Source organism: Pleurodeles waltl, chromosome 11 (genome assembly GCF_031143425.1).
Source record: "Pleurodeles waltl isolate 20211129_DDA chromosome 11, aPleWal1.hap1.20221129, whole genome shotgun sequence".
Lineage (NCBI taxonomy): Eukaryota > Metazoa > Chordata > Amphibia > Caudata > Salamandridae > Pleurodeles > Pleurodeles waltl.
The window spans coordinates 699,611,347-699,631,944 of NC_090450.1; the positions used below are offsets into that span (position 1 = coordinate 699,611,347).

The following is a 20,598-nucleotide window of genomic DNA, read 5'->3' on the forward strand; positions in this document are numbered from 1 at the left end:
TTTCCCCTTTCAAAATCCTTATCTAAGCCTTCATGGAAGGCCTTAAGATGGTCATCCTACAGAGGGCACCCTCTGCCCCTCTTGGAACTTTAACATTGTCCTTACCAAACTGATGGGCCCACCCTTGAGCACATGCATTCATACCATCTTCAATTTCTCTTGTGGAAGGTTGCAGTCCATATGGCAATTACCTCACTTCGGCTCATCACTGAGTTGCAAGCCCTGATGCTTCAAGAATAATTTTTCCAAGTCCACAAGGATAAAGTGACACATGGACCCAATCCTAAGATTTTGCCCAAGGTGGACTCTGCCTTCCACCTCAACTAATCTTTTGAGCTCCTAGTCTTCTTCCCACAACCTGACTGTAACTGAAATAGCACTCCACACTCTAGACTTTAATCTTGCTCTTCTGTATTACATTGACAGATCCATACTTTTTTGGGAAGACACAGCAGTTATTTGAAGCCTTCTCCAAACCCCATAACAAACATGCGATTTCAAAGGCAGGGATAGCCAGGTGGATTTTCAAGTGCATCCAAACCTGTTTAACCTAAACTCTACCTGCTCCCCTTCCGTGTTCCATTTGACAGACTACTACTATGGCTTTACTTTCAAGTATTCCCATATTGGACATCTGCTAAGCTGCCTCTTGGTCCAGTCCACACACATGTTCACAAAACATTGTGTGGATCTACTAAGGAGAGAACAAGCATATAGCATGTTTATCTACAGCCACATAAGCTGCAAACGGATGTTACCCTGTAAGCAATTGTTGTTTGCATGTAGTGGTGTAGATTCACATGCGTCCACCCTCCTCACCTGGAGCTGTTGGCTGATACTTTTCTTATTTATCCCTTTAATAAGTTTCCTGCTGCTTGCATGGTTACTGTTACTATTGTGAAAACAATCTAACAATGGATTTGGTGACCATGAGCATCTATACCTGGAGGGGGAGTAATCAACACATCGTGACATGAAATACTTAATTGAAGAAAAACAACTTGCAATGTTCGAGCCCAGCACTAGATGGCAGCAGTATGCACAACATATGAATCTAGAAAACTGCATGCAGCGAGCAGGTGCATACAGGGTAAGTAACCTATTCCTTACCAAGTATAGGGCATGTTTGTTCACTTTGTGCTAATGGACTGGTGAGTGCTTGACTTAATTGGATTCTGCACGCGTGTGCTTTTAAAGATGATGTACTCCCTTTTGCTGGGCTCATAATGTCCACCTAATACTTTTCAGTCAGCACATACACATATCCTGTGATTCTTCATGAAACTAGAAAAGCATCAGTGGCAAAGATCCCACTGCTAGAGTGAAGCCCGCATCTCTCCCTTTCCTGTTGCTGGTTAGCAGCCTCTTCTGAAATGGTTTGCCATACAGGATCCATTCCATATCCGTCTGCTAAAACAGTTCTTAGGTGGGATAGCGGAATTCCCAGCCCACATCTGCATAACGCCTCAATACTTTCAAAGAGAGCAACTTCTCTAATTGGCCACGTCCAGCCACCAGAAGTGGAGAGGGACTCGTCTCACTGCCAAGGATGTTCTCCATTGGGAAAGAAGATGTAGATTGGCTGGAGGGAGAGGATGTTCTTTGATTTCTTCCATACTCAACCCGTATCTGGTAGGATTACAAAACCACCGTGTTGCTAGCTCTGTGGAGAGAGAAATACCTACCTGCCTGTGACAATGAGTTGGACTGGGCTTGCTAGATGGGGACATGAGATCCTCAGAATAAAGCAAAGGCCTGCTTAGAGGACATCTTGTAGGACAAACTGCCCAGTGTGTAAAGTATTGCCCCAGTCAGATGCACAGATACCATTAACACTGCATGTGCATCAATGAGATGCTTTGTTGTCTTCTGAATCAAAAATTGTTAGCTTGCTTTGTTCAAACAGTCTTTGGTTTCCATAAAACAGGCCACCTACCCTGTAACCATCTGAACTATGGTAAGCTCCATGAGCTGCCTCTCATTCTGGTAGGAACATTTTCTAAGCACCGGAGAGCACTCCTCCTAGAGTAGCTCAGTCAGCACAACATGATTTCAAATCCTGCACCATAGATCTTTTGACCCAGTCATCCCAGTTTTTCTTTTCCAGCCACTGTCCTAAACGAGAGTCCAATGGACTTCTGGACTCCACCACCAAAGACTGTTCCTACTCAATGAGCTCTGCTTGTGCAGACACTAGTAACTCTTCCCTGGATCCCACTGAAAATTGTCTCTGGAGCACCTTCAAAACTTCGTTTTCGGGGTGGGCATTTCTTTGCTTGAGTAGTGGGTTCTTTGGGCATAGAGGATCATGACCGATGGAACAGCAGTGTTGGTTTTCGACTTCTAAGATCAGTTATGAGTGTTTTTATATCTGTGTCCGGATCGTCTGACCTATTTAATTTACTCACAAACCCATACACTTCAGACCAGTTCCTTTGAAGCTCCTTGCAGAGGATATTATTCCTTACAGGCTACAATATTAAGAAAAAGCTTAGCACCAAATGCCAGCTAACTATAAACACTGTAATTCTAGGACATACGTTACTTTACATTTGTTGTTTTCTTTGTAGATATGTTAAATTTGTAGAATATTTATCATGAGTGTAATTTTCGTTTTCCTTCTATAAATAAAGAGCTTCCTGGGCATTCAAGTTTTTGAAAGTGTTACCTGAAGTGACATACTCTTTGTATGTCTTGATTGCTTGACCCTGTAATCCTAAGAGTAAAGTGCTAAAAGGTTACCAGGAGGTAAATTACATTAAGCCTCAACTCACTACAAAGTGACCTCTGATGCTCTGCAACCCCACAATAAGGCCTCACAGTTGCTTAATAAGAGGTTTATTCTCTGACCCTTACAAAGACTTGATCAATCTTATCTTCCATGTGAAGCATCACTTTTGCCAGTCGTAAGAAAAGTTCCTACCCATGTTGTCCTCCTTTCAAGATGGATTTTTATATGGTCTGTGAATGGTCTTACCATTATGGTCCTGCTAGCTCCAGTGCCCAGGAGAACATTAACCCTTCAACATTCCATTTGGCAGTATGGCGAAAATCTTTGGATTTACCTGGTTCAGGGTTATTCTCCCTTAAATACAATAAAACAATACAATAAATAAAATAATATCCATCTCCACATGGCCACTGAAAGGGTTCATGTTTCTTAAATTAATATGGACAGTTGGGCAACTTCACCACATTTTGACGCAGCTGAAGTGATCACTGTGCTTGAAAATATGAAGGGTTATCTTTAGTTCCTTGAGTTAACTGTTTGCCAGCCTTTTCTCCTCTAGGGCCTTCTCCTCTTCTCCTTTGTGTGTTCTTCCTGTAATCACTTCTCCGTGTAAGCCACTGTGAACTTCTGATGCTAAAATTCTGTTGCGTGCTTTGCCTTCTGGGTTTTACACTCTAGAATAGCCACTTCTGTACTCTAGTAATTTTCAACGGAATTAGCAAGACAGTCCATAACACTAGTAAAGGAGGCAAGAAGGGGCAAGAAGCCAACAGGGCATCCATGTATTGCAGCAGCCTTACTTAGGGCATCTCAGCCACTATCACTATCCTCTGGTCACGTGATGCACTGCTGACTTTCTTCATCCACAGTCGACCGGCTCCTGCATCCAGAGAAGGGAGGGTAGTGGCTCCTGCCACAGCCGGACAAACTCAAACTGGACTTAGTCCCTTTCTTTTGCAGGTCCTCTTCTGCCAGAATCCACCTTTGGTTTCTTCCACTCTTGCTTGGGTCTTGCACCTCCCTTTTCTAAAGTCCTCCTGTTGGTTTTGGGGAGAACCAGGTACTTAGCGCGTCCGTCCTGGTCGCTGAGGGACACCTGGGTACTTAACTCTTGGGGTCCCTGTTACTCTAGCTCCCTCCACTTCCTTGGGTGGGTGGACTACCTTTCACATTCAATGTTTTTAGTATATGGTTTGGCCCTACCCTAGGGCCATCACTATTTGATATTGCTTTTTACCAATGCCAATTGCTTTACATGATTTTTCCCAGATTCCTCATGTGTATAAAATAGTGTGTTTACTAACCTCCAGTTGGGGTATTGGCCATACGGGAGCCACTACCCTCCCTTCTCTGCATGCAGGAGCCGGTCGACTGTGGATGAAGAAAGTCAGCAGTGCAGCACGTGACCAGAGGAGTTACAGAAGTGATGCAAGTGATGTCCCATGTCGGCGGTCGTTATGCAGTCAGTGAGGGGGTGCTGGAAAACCACCAACAAGCCTTGGCAAATGCAAGAGTCTGTGTAGAAGGTTTTGCATGGCTCAAGAGGACCAACAAGGCCCAGGGGACTCGACCCACGGACGGGAGTCCAAGGTGACCCTCAGCGGCTGGGAGAGTTGCAAGAGGGAGGCAGGCCCCCCCCCCCCCCCTCCCCCCCAGGCGATCCATGGGCAGCAGACACAGGAGTCACAGTGAAGCCCACTCAGCACACCTGAAATTAAGTCCCACATCGCTGGAGCTGCAGGCAGGAGACTGTGCTTTGCAGGAAGGCGTGCTGGGTGACTGCGGCCACACGGTGCTTGAAGATTCCTTGGGGGAGGAACAAACGAGCCTTGGTAGCTGCAAGAGTCGTGATGCACAGGTATATTGTTCTGCAAGGAGGGGCAAGGGCTTACTGTCTCCCAAGTTGGACAGCTGTTAGAGAGGACCAAGGGGACCACTCCAGACCACCACCTGTAATGCAGGATCCACCCAGTGTCGGCGCAGATAGGATCCATGCAGCTGGTCATCATTGCTGTTGGTGCCTGGAGATGCAGGGGAGTGACTCCTTCACTCCAACGGAGATTCCTTCTTACTTCTTGTGCAGGCTGAGGACTCGCCACCCCCAGAAGATGCACTGCCAGGGAAATGTTGCAGTTGCTGGAAGGAGCTGTAGAAAGTGTTGCAGAGGGGTCACTGGAGTTGCAGATTGTTGTCTTGGGAGGGCCCAGTTGCAGTCCCGGTAGCTAGAAGCTGGGTTAAACTATGCAGACGAGTCCTGCTGAAAACTCGTATGTTAAATCTGAGGACCCACCCAAGAGGGAGACCCTAAATAGCCCGGGAAGAGGGATTGAGCACCTATTTAGGGGGGGGGGGGGGCAGGGCGCGTCACCTGCTTGACCTGGCCACTCAGATGCTACCAGGGGCCTCTGCCCACCTTGGATTCAAGATGACAGAATCAAGTGGCCACCTGGAGGAGCTTTGGGCCCGAACCCTGGGGTGGTGATGGACAGGGGAGTGGTCACTTCCCTTTCCATTTTCCAGTTTTGTGCCAGATCAGGGACTGGGGGTCCCTGGACTGCTGCAAACCAGTTTATGCAGGGAGGGCACCAAATGTGCCCTTCAAAGCATTCCGGTGGCTTGGGGAAGCTACCCCACGCAAGCCACGTAACACCTATTTCCAAAAGGAGAGGGTGTGACCTCCATCTCCCAAAGGAAATCCTTAGTTCTGCCTTTCTCTGCTTGAGCTGGCTAAGCAGCAGGAGGGCAGAAACCTGTCAGTGTGGTCGCAGCAGCGCAGGCTGTCCGGAAAACCCTTCAAACTGGTAGGATCAAAGCTCAGGGTCCTCTAAGGAGCCCCCAGAGTGCATGGAATCATACAACCAATATTGGCAACAGTATTGGGATATGATTCTGACCTGTTTGATACCAAACAGGTTCGGAGTTACCATTATGTAGCTATACACAGGTAGTGACCTCTGTCCAGGACACAGATAAAATGGCTTCCCCGCACTTATGAGGCCCAGTGTAATGGGGCTTGAGTTCATAGGGGCGCCCTGCCCTCTGGGCCAGGAGGGCCTACTATAGGGGTGGCTTACAGTGACCTGGTGCAGTGACCTATAGTGAAAAGTTGCATGCACCTTTTCACGCAGGCTGCAATGGCAGGCCTGCAGACACATTTTGCCTGGATGACACAATACATGCTGCAGCCCATGGAGCACCCCTGGTGCTCCAATGCCCTGGGTACATAAGTAACATATACTAGGGACTTCTATGGGAGCACATGTATGTCAATTGTGGGGTGTGCTAAGTCATAAGCAACCAAATTTAGAGGGGGAGAGCACAGTCACTGGGGACCTGGCTAGCAGGATCCCAGTGAGCAGAGTCAAAACATATTGACAGCACACTGCTAAAAAGAGGGTTCTTTCCTACAGTGACTCCTCCTGTCTTATTGGGTTGCCAACTCGCCACCGCACAAGTGTTACTGTCCTCAGTATGCAGATTCCTTTACTGCAGCCCCTCCTGGCATAAAAGGTCACTGGTTCCTCAGTATACATGGGCGATGACCTGTTCAGCACAGCAACGATCACAGTTCACTTCACAGCAGACCCCTCTGGCATATAATAGTCACTTACTTTTTGTGCACATGGGCAGCAACCTAATTGGCACAGCTGCCATCTTCTAAACCCTCACTAAGGGAGTCCACTTGACAGGGTTCCCCACTGGACCTTGCTCCCACCAATGTGGTCCCCTTCCTCACAGTACACTTTGGTCTTGGAAAGCAGACAGGCACTGGTGCTCCAGGGTAGTTGGTCTTGGATTTGCTGGGTGTTGTCCCATCACCCAGCAAGTAAACTAGCAGGACTTGGCCCCAGTCCTGGTCACAGACAGAAGTCTTGCAGGGCTTGTCTTCCTTGCACAGCCTGATTGGCTGCTTGGCAGTTGACACTTTTGTGTCTCGAGCTCCCTTTCCAGATTGTGATTTAAGTCTGAGTCTTTGGGGTTTTATGTTGGGGGTCTGCTCCTTTTGAGTGCCCACACCTCTGACCTAAATTCCTCCAGAAAGCAGTCTGTCACAGGTGGAGTGATTCCAAAGCTCATAGCTTCACATCACAATCCGTCTGAGGGAGTAGGAGTTCACATCGGGATGTCAACCATAGTAATGTGCATCACAAGTTTAACCCAGGGTCTCAGCTCTACTGTTTGATTCTCTTATCAGCGCCATCTGCACCCGGGTATGTGGATAGGCTCTTTCCTTTCTCTAAATCAAAGAGCACCCTTTGACTTTGAAGTGTAATTGGGGTCTCTCTCTCTCTCTCTCTCTCTCTCTCTCTCTCTCTCTCTCTCTCTCTCTCTCTCTCTTCCCCCCCCCCCCCCCCCCCCCCAGTTACCAAGGACTTGTTAACTCATATGTTCGATGGCATCTGTCGCTTTAGATACGCATGTTTTGCATAGCTCGCCATCTGGTGTTGGGCCGGAGTGTTACAAGTTGTTTTTCTTCGAAGAAGTCTTTCGAGTCACGGGACCGAGTGACTCCTCCTTTTGTCTCCATTGCGCATGGGCGTCGACTCCATCTTCGATTTGTTTTTTTTCCGCCATCGGGTTCGGACGTGTTCCTGTCGCTCCGAGTTTCGGAACGGAAAGATAGCTAATTTCGGAAGATTTTCGTCGGTATTGTTGCGTTTGGGATCGGCGTAGTTAGATTCAACACCGCGTCTAAGATCGAAGAGCTCCGGTGCCCTTCGGGGTAATTTTTTCGATCCCCCGTCAGGGCCTGGTCGGCCCAACCGCGTGCAGAAGAACGCCGATGGAACGGACCCCGTTCCGTTTCTGTCCCAAATGCCACAATAAATACCCCTATACAGACCAACACTTGGTCTGCAACCTGTGCCTGTCACCTGAGCACAGTGAAGACACCTGCGAGGCCTGTCGTGCGTTCCGGTCCCGAAAAACACTCCGAGACCGTCGAGCCAGAAGACTTCAGATGGCGTCCGCGCCGACAGCCCACCGGGAGTTCGAGGAACAAGAAGAGGAGGGAACCTTTTCGATCCAAGAATCGGACTCCGAAGGATTCGACGATACACAAACCGTGAGTAAGACGTCGAAAACCACTCCGAAGAAGATTTACAAGGCCCAGGGGACGCCACTGCCACCAGGCCATGGCTCGACCCATAAATTCGGTGACCGACCGTCGGCACCGAAAAAGGCCCAAACAGTACCGAGATCGTCCGACTCCGGTCGAGACACCGGCACGCAGCCTTCTCGGGACCGAGAAAGTGCTGGAGACAAGCATCGACACCGAGATACCGGTGTAGACACGGCTCGACGCCGAGACAGCGGCACCGAAGAAGATCGACGCCGAGGGGTTTCGGCCCCGAAAAAGAAAAAAAGTCACCTCGGAGCCGAAAAAAGATGCAGACAGGGTTTCGGTGCCAAAACAAACTGCAACCGACCCAGTTTCAGGCTCTTATACAGAAGAGCACTCGCTAACCTCCCAAATGCAAAAGCATAGGTTTGAGGAAGAGCTACACTCAACGGATGTAGACCATACGCAAAAGCGTATTTTCATACAGCAGGGGACAGGAAAAATAAGCACCCTTCCCCCTATTAGAAGAAAGAGAAGATTGGAGTTCCAAACTGAACAAACACCACAAACAAAAGTGGTGAAAAAAGTTACCCCACCACCCTCTCCTCCACCTGTGATTAACGTCTCACCAGCACAATCTCCATCACATTCCCCAGCTCACACCACCATGAGCCAGGGTGACCAAGATCAAGACGCATGGGACTTATACGACGCCCCAGTGTCAGATAACAGTCCGGAGGCATACCCTACGAAGCCATCTCCACCAGAGGACAGCACTGCGTATTCTCAAGTGGTGGCTAGAGCAGCACAATTTCACAATGTAAGCCTCCACTCAGAACAGGTCGAGGATGACTTTTTATTCAACACACTCTCCTCCACCCACAGCTACTACCAAAGCCTGCCTATGCTCCCTGGTATGCTCCGGCACGCAAAAGAAATCTTTAAGGAGCCGGTCAAAAGTAGGGCAATCACACCAAGAGTGGAAAAAAAGTATAAGGCGCCTCCTACAGACCCGGCTTTCATCACTACACAGCTGCCACCAGACTCTGTCGTTGTAGGAGCAGCTAGGAAAAGGGCCAACTCCCACACATCTGGAGATGCACCACCCCCAGATAAAGAAAGCCGCAAGTTCGATGCAGCTGGTAAGAGTCGCAGCACAAGCTGCAAACCAGTGGCGCATCGCTAACTCCCAGGCACTACTTGCGCGCTATGACAGAGCCCATTGGGATGAGATGCAACATCTCATTGACCATCTGCCCAAGGACCTACAAAATAGGGCAAAACAAGTGGTTGAGGAGGGACAGACCATTTCCAACAACCAAATCCGCTCCTCCATGGACGCTGCAGATACAGCTGCACGGACAATTAATACATCTGTAACTATCAGAAGGCATGCATGGCTCCGAACGTCTAGATTTAAACCAGAGATTCAGCAAGCAGGTCTCAATATGCCTTTTAACGAAAAAGAACTGTTCGGTCCAGAAGTGGACACAGCGATTGAGAAACTCAAAAAAGACACGGACACTGCTAAAGCCTTGGGCGCACTCTACTCCCCGCAGAGCAGAGGGAATTACAGCACATTCCGCAAAACACCCTTTAGAGGGGGGTTTCGGGGTCAGAGCACACAAGCCAGCACCTCACAGGCAACACCGTCCAGTTACCAGGGACAGTACAGAGGAGGTTTTCGGGGACAATATAGAGGAGGGCAATTCCCTAGGAATAGAGGAAAATTTCAAAGCCCCAAAACCCCTACTACTAAGCAGTGACTCACATGTCACTCATCCCCTCCACACAACACCAGTGGGGGGAAGAATAAGTCATTATTACAAAGCATGGGAGGAAATCACTACAGACACTTGGGTTCTTGCAATTATCCAACATGGTTATTGCATAGAATTTCTACAATTCCCTCCAAACATACCACCAAAAGCACAAAATTTGACAAAACGTCATTCCAATCTCCTGGAGATAGAAGTGCAGGCACTATTGCAAAAGAATGCAATGGAATTAGTGCCAAACACACAAATAAACACAGGAGTTTACTCACTGTACTTTCTGATACCAAAGAAGGACAAAAACGCTGAGACCAATCCTAGACCTCAGAATAGTGAACACATTCATCAAATCAGACCATTTTCACATGGTCACACTACAAGAAGTATTACCATTGCTAAAACTACACGACTACATGTCAACTTTAGACCTCAAGGACGCGTATTTCCATATACCTATACACCCATCGCACAGGAAATACTTAAGGTTTGTATTCAAAGGAATACATTACCAATTCAAGGTACTGCCTTTCGGATTAACAACCGCACCAAGAGTCTTTACCAAATGTCTAGCGGTAGTCGCTGCACACATCAGAAGGCAGCAAATACATGTGTTCCCATATCTAGACGACTGGCTAATCAAGGCCCATTCGTTAATAGAGTGCTCAAATCACACAAATCAGATCATACAAACCCTCTTCAAACTAGGGTTCACCGTCAACTTCACAAAATCCAACATTCTGCCGTGCAAGGTACAACAATACCTAGGAGCCATAATAGACACAACAAAAGGAGTAGCCACTCCAAGTCCCCAAAGAATTCAAAATTTCAACACCATCATACAACGCATGTATCCAACACAAAAGATACAAGCAAAGATGGTATTACAACTCCTAGGCATGATGTCTTCATGCATAGCCATTGTCCCAAACGCAAGACTGCACATGAGGCCCTTACAACAGTGCCTAGCATCACAGTGGTCTCAAGCACAGGGTCATCTTCTAGATCTGGTGTTAATAGACCGCCAAACTTACCTCTCGCTTCTATGGTGGAACAACATAAATTTAAACAAAGGGCGGCCTTTCCAAGACCCAGTGCCACAATACGTAATAACAACAGATGCTTCCATGACAGGGTGGGGAGCACACCTCGATCAACACAGCATACAAGGACAATGGAACGTACATCAAACAAAACTGCATATAAATCACCTAGAACTTCTAGCAGTTTTTCATGCACTAAAAGCTTTCCAACCAATAATAGTTCACAAATACATTCTCGTCAAGACAGACAACATGACAACAATGTATTATCTAAACAAGCAAGGGGGGACGCACTCCACGCAGTTAAGCCTGCTAGCACAAAAAATATGGCGTTAGGCAATTCACAACCAAATTCGCCTAATAGCACAATTTATACCAGGGATCCAAAATCAAATCGCAGACAATCTCTCTCGAGATCACCAACAGGTCCACGAATGGGAAATTCACCCCCAAATTCTGAACACCTATTTCAAACTCTGGGGAACACCTCAGATAGACTTGTTTGCGACGAAGGAGAACACAAAATGCCAAAACTTCGCATCCAGATACCCACACAAACAGTCCCAAGGCAATGCCCTATGGATGAACTGGTCAGGGATATTTGCTTACGCTTTTCCTCCTCTCCCTCTCCTTCCTTACCTGGTAAACAAACTCAGTCAAAACAAACTCAAACTCATATTAATAGCACCAACTTGGGCAAGGCAACCCTGGTACACAACGCTGCTAGACCTATCAGTAGTACCCTGCATCAAATTGCCCAACAGGCCAGATCTGTTGACACAACACAACCAAAAGATCAGACACCCAGATCCAGCATCGCTGAATCTAGCAATCTGGCTCCTGAAATCCTAGAATTCGGGCACTTACAACTTACCCAAGAATGTATGGAAGTCATAAAGCAAGCCAGAAGGCCATCCACCAGGCACTGCTATGCAAGTAAATGGAAGAGGTTTGTTTGCTACTGCCATATTAATCAAATACAACCATTACACACAACTCCAGAACATGTAGTGGGTTACTTGCTTCACTTACAAAAATCTAACCTGGCTTTCTCTTCCATTAAAATACACCTTGCAGCAATATCTGCATACCTGCAGACTACCTATTCAACGTCCCTATATAAGATACCAGTCATTAAAGCATTCATGGAGGGCCTTAGGAGAATTATACCACCAAGAACACCACCTGTTCCTTCATGGAACCTAAATGTTGTCCTAACTAGACTTATGGGTCCACCTTTTGAACCCATGCACTCCTGCGAAATACAGTTCCTAACCTGGAAGGTTGCATTTCTCATCGCCATTACTTCCCTAAGAAGAGTAAGCGAGATTCAGGCGTTTACAATACAAGAACCTTTTATACAACTACACAAGAATAAGGTCGTCCTAAGGACTAATCCTAAATTTTTGCCAAAGGTTATTTCACCGTTCCATCTAAATCAAACAGTGGAACTTCCAGTGTTCTTTCCACAGCCAGATACCGTAGCTGAAAGGGCACTACATACATTAGATGTCAAAAGAGCATTAATGTATTACATTGACAGAACAAAGAACATCAGAAAGACTAAACAACTATTTATTGCATTTCAAAAACCTCATGCAGGAAACCCAATATCAAAACAAGGTATAGCCAGATGGATAGTTAAATGCATCCAAATCTGCTACCTTAAAGCTAAACGACAGCTGCCCATTACACCAAGGGCACACTCAACCAGAAAGAAAGGTGCTACCATGGCCTTTCTAGGAAACATCCCAATGCAAGAAATATGTAAGGCAGCCACATGGTCTACGCCTCACACATTCACCAAGCACTACTGTGTAGACGTGTTATCCGCACAACAAGCCACAGTAGGTCAAGCCGTATTAAGAACATTATTTCAAACTACTTCCACTCCTACAGGCTGAGCCACCGCTTTTGGGGAGATAACTGCTTACTAGTCTATGCAAAACATGCGTATCTACAGCGACAGATGCCATCGAACTGAAAATGTCACTTACCCAGTGTACATCTGTTCGTGGCATCGGTCGCTGTAGATTCGCATGTGCCCACCCGCCTCCCCGGGAGCCTGTAGCAGTTTGGAAGTTACCTTCAACTATTTGTATATGTATCATCTCAACCTTAAATAGGTACATACTTAGTCACTCCTTTGCATGGGCGCTATTACTACAATTCAACTCCTACCTCACCCTCTGCGGGGAAAAACAATCGAAGATGGAGTCGACGCCCATGCGCAATGGAGACTAAAGGAGGAGTCACTCGGTCCCGTGACTCGAAAGACTTCTTCGAAGAAAAACAACTTGTAACACTCCGGCCCAACACCAGATGGCGAGCTATGCAAAACATGCGAATCTACAGCGACCGATGCCACGAACAGATGTACACTGGGTAAGTGACATTTTCATTATCACTGCACTATATGCTGCCAACACACAGTGCTCATGCTGCCTAAATCCTGGTAAAGGCAGTTAGCCTTTCATCACTGAGGGTAGCTCATTGAGCACCCCTCCTTGTCAAACAGGACTGCAGTCTGTGCCAAGCGTATCTCATGGCACACAGTCACTCATGAGCTGCGTTTGCTTGTGACAGCAAACAATCAGCATGAGGGATCCACACATCAGTACAATTGCAGCACTCGTGGCATTTGCGTATCTCCAATACCATTTGAAGGCACTTCCATCCCAGCAGAGTACAATTACTCTGGCATAATTTAAATTTTGCCCAGGCCTAGTCCCAGGGAGGGAGACCAGAATGGTGTATATGCTGGTTGAAATATTGAAAAATGCACATAACTAGTTTAATACAAAGGAAGGCACCATTTTATGCAGCATATACACATGTGGGTTCCAAATGGACCCCAGCACTTATTAGTCCACCTGTGCAATGCAGACCACACATACAGTATCCTTTATCTTAGTCTCTGACATTATGAAGGTGAACTGTAGTTGTGTTCACTGAACAGATGTGTACTGTGGCGAGCCGATGGGTACCCTACATGAGTAGAGGCAAATAGACCTGTGACCCTGCACTAGAATTGTGCTTCCAGCTCTGTCATACACCACGTAATCTGGGTTGAGAGGCAGAAGCAACTCTACCTTTGATTACGCTGCTTTGAAAAAAAAAAAACAGAAGACCTGAAAATCATTGCTGGAGAAAAAAAAACTGTGGTCGTCCAGAACATATACATGGGCAGGGCATCAAATCTTCCCACAGACATGCTCTTATCCTGAAAATTTGAAATTTTTTGTTAATGTTTTTGTTTTATTTTTAATGTATAGGTAGGATTTTTACCTCAGTGGCTAAATATCAAAAAGTTAATTTCCCTATGGAAATAACAAGGTGTTTGTGCACCTTAGGCAGTGAGAGATGGAAAGGGGGCTCAAAAGGCTTGAGGGAGAGTTAAAACCAATCAGAGCTGTTTTTAAATTACCCAGTGTTTTAAAATTACATGTCCAGGGTTCACATTTGAGTTAAGAATTGACTGATAATATGTTGCTCATATGCTCAGACCTGTTTTCCAAGTGACTCAAGTTATTTTTAAACAAAAATGGCACTGAAGAGGGCGTGGCCAAGATGGCGATGTGAAAGGACGCTCTAAAGTGAGCTCCGTCCACAGCCGGCAAAAGATCCTGATAAAGCAACGAAATCCCAGATATTGCACATAAAAACTACCATAAATGAGTGCAATATGGAAAACACAATAAAAAAACCGAACAACGGAAACCCACGATGCAGTGAGTGCGGACCGGACGACCCGCAAAGGAGCCGAGGCGGTGCCCGCACGCGGGCCTACCTGAATCGGGAGAAATCCGACCGACGGAGCTGGACTAGACGGAGGTGAGGAGCGCATGGCCCGAGACACACATCAGGGCTCTAACTCGCGCCGCTACTAACGCCACTATCCACGCCGAGACCACTTGCGGAGCTAGGCCCAGGGCGAGCGGAACCACCTAGCGACGAGGGCTCAAAATCGCTTAAACCTGGATGTGATCGGCGGGGTAATACGGAGCAAAGGGCCTAAAGAAATGATGGAGGTGAGGTAGAGCCCCGGCCGCTGGCCGCGCTGAGACCCGCTGATGACACCGACATCGGTGGACGTACGCAATAAGCACCGACGTTTAAATCAACCCGACAAATCGGTCGGAGCACGCGGCGCCGCTCCACTATAGTTGCACATTTCTGCAGTTCTTCTACGGCTGGCACAGAGAGGCTCACTAGTGTGGAAGTCATCGAGGGGCACGGGCCAGATGTCGAAGGATAGACACGGCTGAGTGGATGACCGCTGCATGCAAGCGCAGAATGGCGGGGTTCTCAACCTCATCTAGCCCCAAAATCGGGACATATTACCAAACACATGAGCAGATACAACCATAAAACAAGGACCACTGGATAGAACGACGTTATTGATCAACGGTCCTGAGACTAATTACTACCACGGAGGACAATCTGCATAAACTTAGAATCTGATACAATTGAATTCAAGGTTAATATAAAAATGGTGAAACCGAAACCACAAAAAACGCAAACTGAAACTGGACCCTCATCAGCCTCAGAAATGGACACAGAACCTCACCCAAATGTCCTACACAGAGTAACGGAGACCTTAGCCGCCCACTCCCTGCAAATGGAAAAGGTACTCCAAGCAATACTTGACACCAAAACATCGTTAGAAGGAAAAATAGACACTAGTGGCCGAAGTCAAAACGCTTCGAATGGAACAACGAAAACTCACAGAAAGGGTCGCAACAACTGAAATAACCCTTAAATCGGCGCAACCAGACATAACAGACCTAAAACAACGGCTTCAACAACAGGAAACTGAAATACTACGCCTAAACAAACTGGCCGACGAGGCGAAAGGACGTTTTCGCCGCAATAATGTGAGATTCGTTGGTTTCCCGGAGAAGATTGAACTCCCAAACGCAGAACTATACCTGGAGCGCTGGCTTAGTGAAAATATATTTACAAACGACCCCCCACCACTATTAATAGTGGATCGAGCACACCGAGTTCCAGGGGGCCCTCCCCGTCCGGGAGCCCCACCAAGACCACTAATCGCGAGACTTCTTAGCTACAGAGACAGGGACCAGATACTAAGAAACTTCTGCACAACAGGCCCAATTGACATAGAGAATACAAAAATCACGGCCTACCCAGACTACACAGCTGAAGTCCAACGCAAACGCGCTACCTTCAACACAGCAAAACAAATATTGAGAGACAAAAACTATTCATACTCATTGATGTACCCAGCTAAACTGCGGGTAGTGGACGGTGAAAGGACACATATATTCCCAACATCAGAAGATGCATGGACTTGGATACACGCGAAAGGCCTGATAGACCCTACAGCTGAGACCCGAAAACAAAAAGTGTCTGACTCCACAACCGCGACGCAAAAGAAAATCAACACGTAAGACAGAATCGGGTCCAACGAAATTGCAAGTAGAGGCGGAACAACTCCAAGTCTTAAAACTTTCGAATATGTTTTCATCCATTCAGCCTCGATCCAGGTAAGACACAAACAATTCTGATTCAGACTCAACGAACAGTCAACAAGGCCTAACTGCATCGGCACTCACTGCGGGGCCAATGTTTACCCCACGCTCGGCGGATGTCCTTTAACATTGTAATAGTAGAACTTCCTTAGTGCGCACTCAAGAACTCAAGGTACAAAAGCAGAACAATGAAAATATCACAGAAATTTTTCCCCAAAAAATCAAGCAAGCCTGGAGCAACAACCAGACTTGGTACTAAATAGGACACGTATGGGGATGTAAGTACAAACAACCGGGCTGGAGATCGGAGACACTCTCCCCTCCCCCCCCCCCCCCACCCAATGGGTAACCGAATGGACCTTGCAATAACAAATGTAAAAAGTTGTGCCTTGCAGCCCCCAGTAAGATTAACCAATGTAAGTTCTACTTTCTATTTTACTTTTACTCTCTCCCACAAGATGCTTAATATCCCACACAAAGGAGATTTGGGGCGTGGCGTGCATAACGGCCTACGACACGGGAAACACACTATACTAAGCAATACATACAAAATGACAGTATATAATATAGTAACTTGGAACGTTAAGGGACTAGCAAATATGACTAAAAGACATAAGATATACTCATACCTTAAACGACACAAAATACACATAGGTATCCTACAAGAGACGCATGCCACAGCACACGAACTGCGCAAAATAGACAAAAAATGGTCGGGAATAACGCACAGAAGCAAAACCTCGACATATGCGAAGGGAGTATTAATATGGATAGCTCCGGGTGTACCGTACACAATCAAAAACGTACATACAGACAACAATGGAAGATACACTACTCTAGATGGAGAATTAGACGGAACGCAACTAACGATAATTGGACTATATGTACCCAACACAGGACAGGGAGAATTCCTCCGAACCATCACCACGCAAATCCCATGACCCGACCATACCTACTATATGGGGAGGTGACTTTAATAGCGTAATTGAGATGTCATTAAATAGATATGACACCCAGTGCAAGACACTGTCCTGCGCATTCAATAAATGGATACAAGAAAGAGAACTACAAGATCTATGGCGACGCTTACACCCCACAGATGGAGAATACTCTTTCTACTCACCAGTACACCATCTCCACACGAGAATAGATTTATTATTATGCACTAACGGGCTAGCACATATGATACACAACGCAACATACCTGGCAAAAACACTATCAGACCACTGCCCGCTACTAGTAATATTAAAATGGGGTAGACAATCAACATGCATACCAACGTGGCGCCTACAACCCACCCTACTACGAGATCCCCTTTTCCGCACTAAAATAGCAGAAGAAATAGAAACATACTTCACAATTAATACAAAGACAACAACATCACATGCTGTAGAATGGGACAGCCACAAGGTAGTTATAATGGGTCTGCCGAGCATTAAGTGCAGAACTACACGAAACAGAAAGAACAATTTGCAACACAGAATGTGAATTGGCTCTGGGGAGAGGCAATAGTAACGATCTAGCTAACTTAAAAAATCAATGGAATGCAATCGAGACACGATTGCGTAAATTCAATCATAAACACTACATAGCACGTCTACATGCTGAAGGTGACCACTCTAGCAGACTGCTAGCGTGGCTAGCAAAAGGGACACAGTCACTCCCATAAATGCTATACGCCAAGATACAGGCACAATGGTAAACACACAACAAGAGATTAACGACACATTCAAACAATATTATAGCACACTGTACACAGCTGAACCTCCCCCACATCCAACACAACTGGCAAAGTTCTTACAGCAAGCCCCAATGAAAAGACTAAATGCAGAACAAATGATTAACCTTGACAGACCAATCGAAAGGGAAGAGATTCAACAGGCATTAAAACAGTTGGCACACAATAAGACCCCAGGAACGGATGGTCTCCCCATCGAATATTACCAAACTTTCCCACCACAGATCATCACTTCAAACTATGCTACAAGAAGCATATGAAAGAGGGCAACTCACAGAAACGCAAAGGGAAGCAACAATTGTAGTCCTACACAAAAAAGGTTGTGACCCCTTAAACATCCGCTCCTACAGACCCTTATCTCTATTAAATTCAGATTATAAAATACTGGGGAAAATCCTAGCCAATCGCCTCCTGCCGCTAATGACTACCCTAATACACCCAGATCAATCTGGCTTTATACCAGGGCGAAATACCGCTATTAATATAAGAAACTTAATACGCATCATGTCCATGACTCAGGAGCAGGATCAATCCAGCGTGGCGGTGTCACTGGATGTGGAAAAAGCCTTAGACACTATGTGCTGGCCATTTCTGATGACAACGTTACAAAAAATGAGATTTGGTGCTGGCTTTACACGCTGGATATCCATAATATGCACTAACCCTAAAGCACGGATCAAAACCAGCGCAATCATCTCAGAGAAATTTGACATAGGAAGAGGAACGCGACAAGGTTGCCCGCTATCACCACTACTATTTGCACTCGCAATAGAACCACTAGCGGCAAGACTATGCAATGAAACAGTACAATGGGGTATCCCAGATGGCGAAGAATTCCACATAATATCACTATATGCAGACGATGCACTAATATATTTACGCAACCACACAGAATCTCTACCACATATATTACAACTACTTAACACATTCGGAGACCTATCTGGTCTGTGTGTTAACTGGTCCAAATCATGCATATTCCCCATGTGCCCGTCCCCAACACCACACGCCGAAACGTCAACGGATGATCCACTACAATGGGAACATACCACTTTTAAATACTTAGGAGTCCACATCTATCATAGCGCTATAGATCTAAAGGAAGGCAACCTGGACAGAGCTATTAGATCAATTAAAAGCTCAATACCCTTCTGGTGCTCACTACTCCTCTCTCCTATGGGAAGAGTGGCTCTGGCCAAAATGATAATACTATCTCGACTACTCTATTACTACACAGCACTACCACTAATACTACCAAAAACAGTCTTTACACAATTAACCAAATTATTGATTGAACTGATATGGGCCAATGGTCGCAGAAGGGTAGCTATTGATAAACTCTACCTCCCAATGGAAAAGGGAGGAATGGGGGTACCGCACCTCGAGCATTACTATGCAGCAGCACAGTTGCATTGGATCATGACCTGGCTACAAGACCACCCAAGTCCAGAGGGACACAGTGAGAACACAATTAGGGAGAACAAAGATACTAGATTGGCTCATAGGAGGGACATGCACCTCACATCACAAAAACGCACTGACAGTTGCGAAACGCACCTGGAATCCATAAGTATCTCAGGGAACCCTCACACCACAATACTCACCAAAGATTCCCCTACTAGCCATACCAGGGATAAATAAACTGCACAAAACACTATCTAGCGACGTGGACAACAAAAGGTCTACAGCAGGTCGGCGACCTATATGTAGACGAGCAATACATAACATATACAAAATTGGCTGAGACATTCAACTTAGGGCCAGGGGAATTCATAACATACGGGGCACTCAAAGGACTGATACGCAAAGTATGGGGCCAAGGTAACTCAGAACCACCAACAGCCCCCACCCTACAAGAATTACTAGCAGATGTTAACACGCCACCAAGTATATCATAAATATACCAAATACTACAAGCCTACCCTGCAAAAACACAAACACAAACACAAGCACAAGCTAAATCGCACTGGGATAAGGCCCTGCAAACACCTCTCACAGAGCAACAATGGACTATGGCCCTAACAACCACGCGAGAAGTTTCCCGCAACGCCCGCTTCAGATACACCCAACTAAATTATTTACACCAGACATATTTAACCCCACTTCGCATAAAACGCATGTTCCCACAAGCAACATCTGAATGTCCACGTTGTGAACCATGGAAGCAGATTTTTATCACATGACCTGGAGCTGCCCACCACTACTTCGTACATGGCACACCGTCACACAACAGACAAATAAATGGGTGGGTCTCAAGCTGAATCCTACACCCGAATCCTGCATACTGGGCATACGACATAGACGAAATAAAGACAGGCAAAAACATAGATGCGCAGATTTGGCGTTTATCATCTTTTAACGACTCATCGCAACACAATGGAAGTCTCCTGGCACTCCGGATATAAACAGATGGCATGAAGACCTAATACACTGGGCCTACGCAGAAAAACATGTATTGGACTCATTAAAAGATATAGGGATTATAGTAAAAAATGCAGAGACATGGGACACCTTCCTAGAGCAGTTACTCGAAAAGGATGATACCCGCCCACCTTAGAACAATGATGCAAGATAACGGCAAATGACTACAGCAACAAGACACTACAACCGTAAACCACATACAAGTACTCGCAATACTCCTCTAACAGTAACACACAAGACTGAAATATAGAACCCCCCCAAATCCCACACGGACCTCGCCGCCCTAACAAACACCCACAAAGAAACAGTCAACTCCCCCACCAACGCATCTCCACCACT

General features: G+C 46.3%; 1 protein-coding gene across 6 annotated transcripts in view; it reads left to right on the top strand.

Moving 5' to 3' along the window:
* OGDH (oxoglutarate dehydrogenase) overlaps nt 1–20,598 on the top strand; it is an 833,675-nt gene that overhangs the window by 468,542 nt on the left and 344,535 nt on the right. The gene's annotated exons all lie outside the window — the stretch shown is intronic.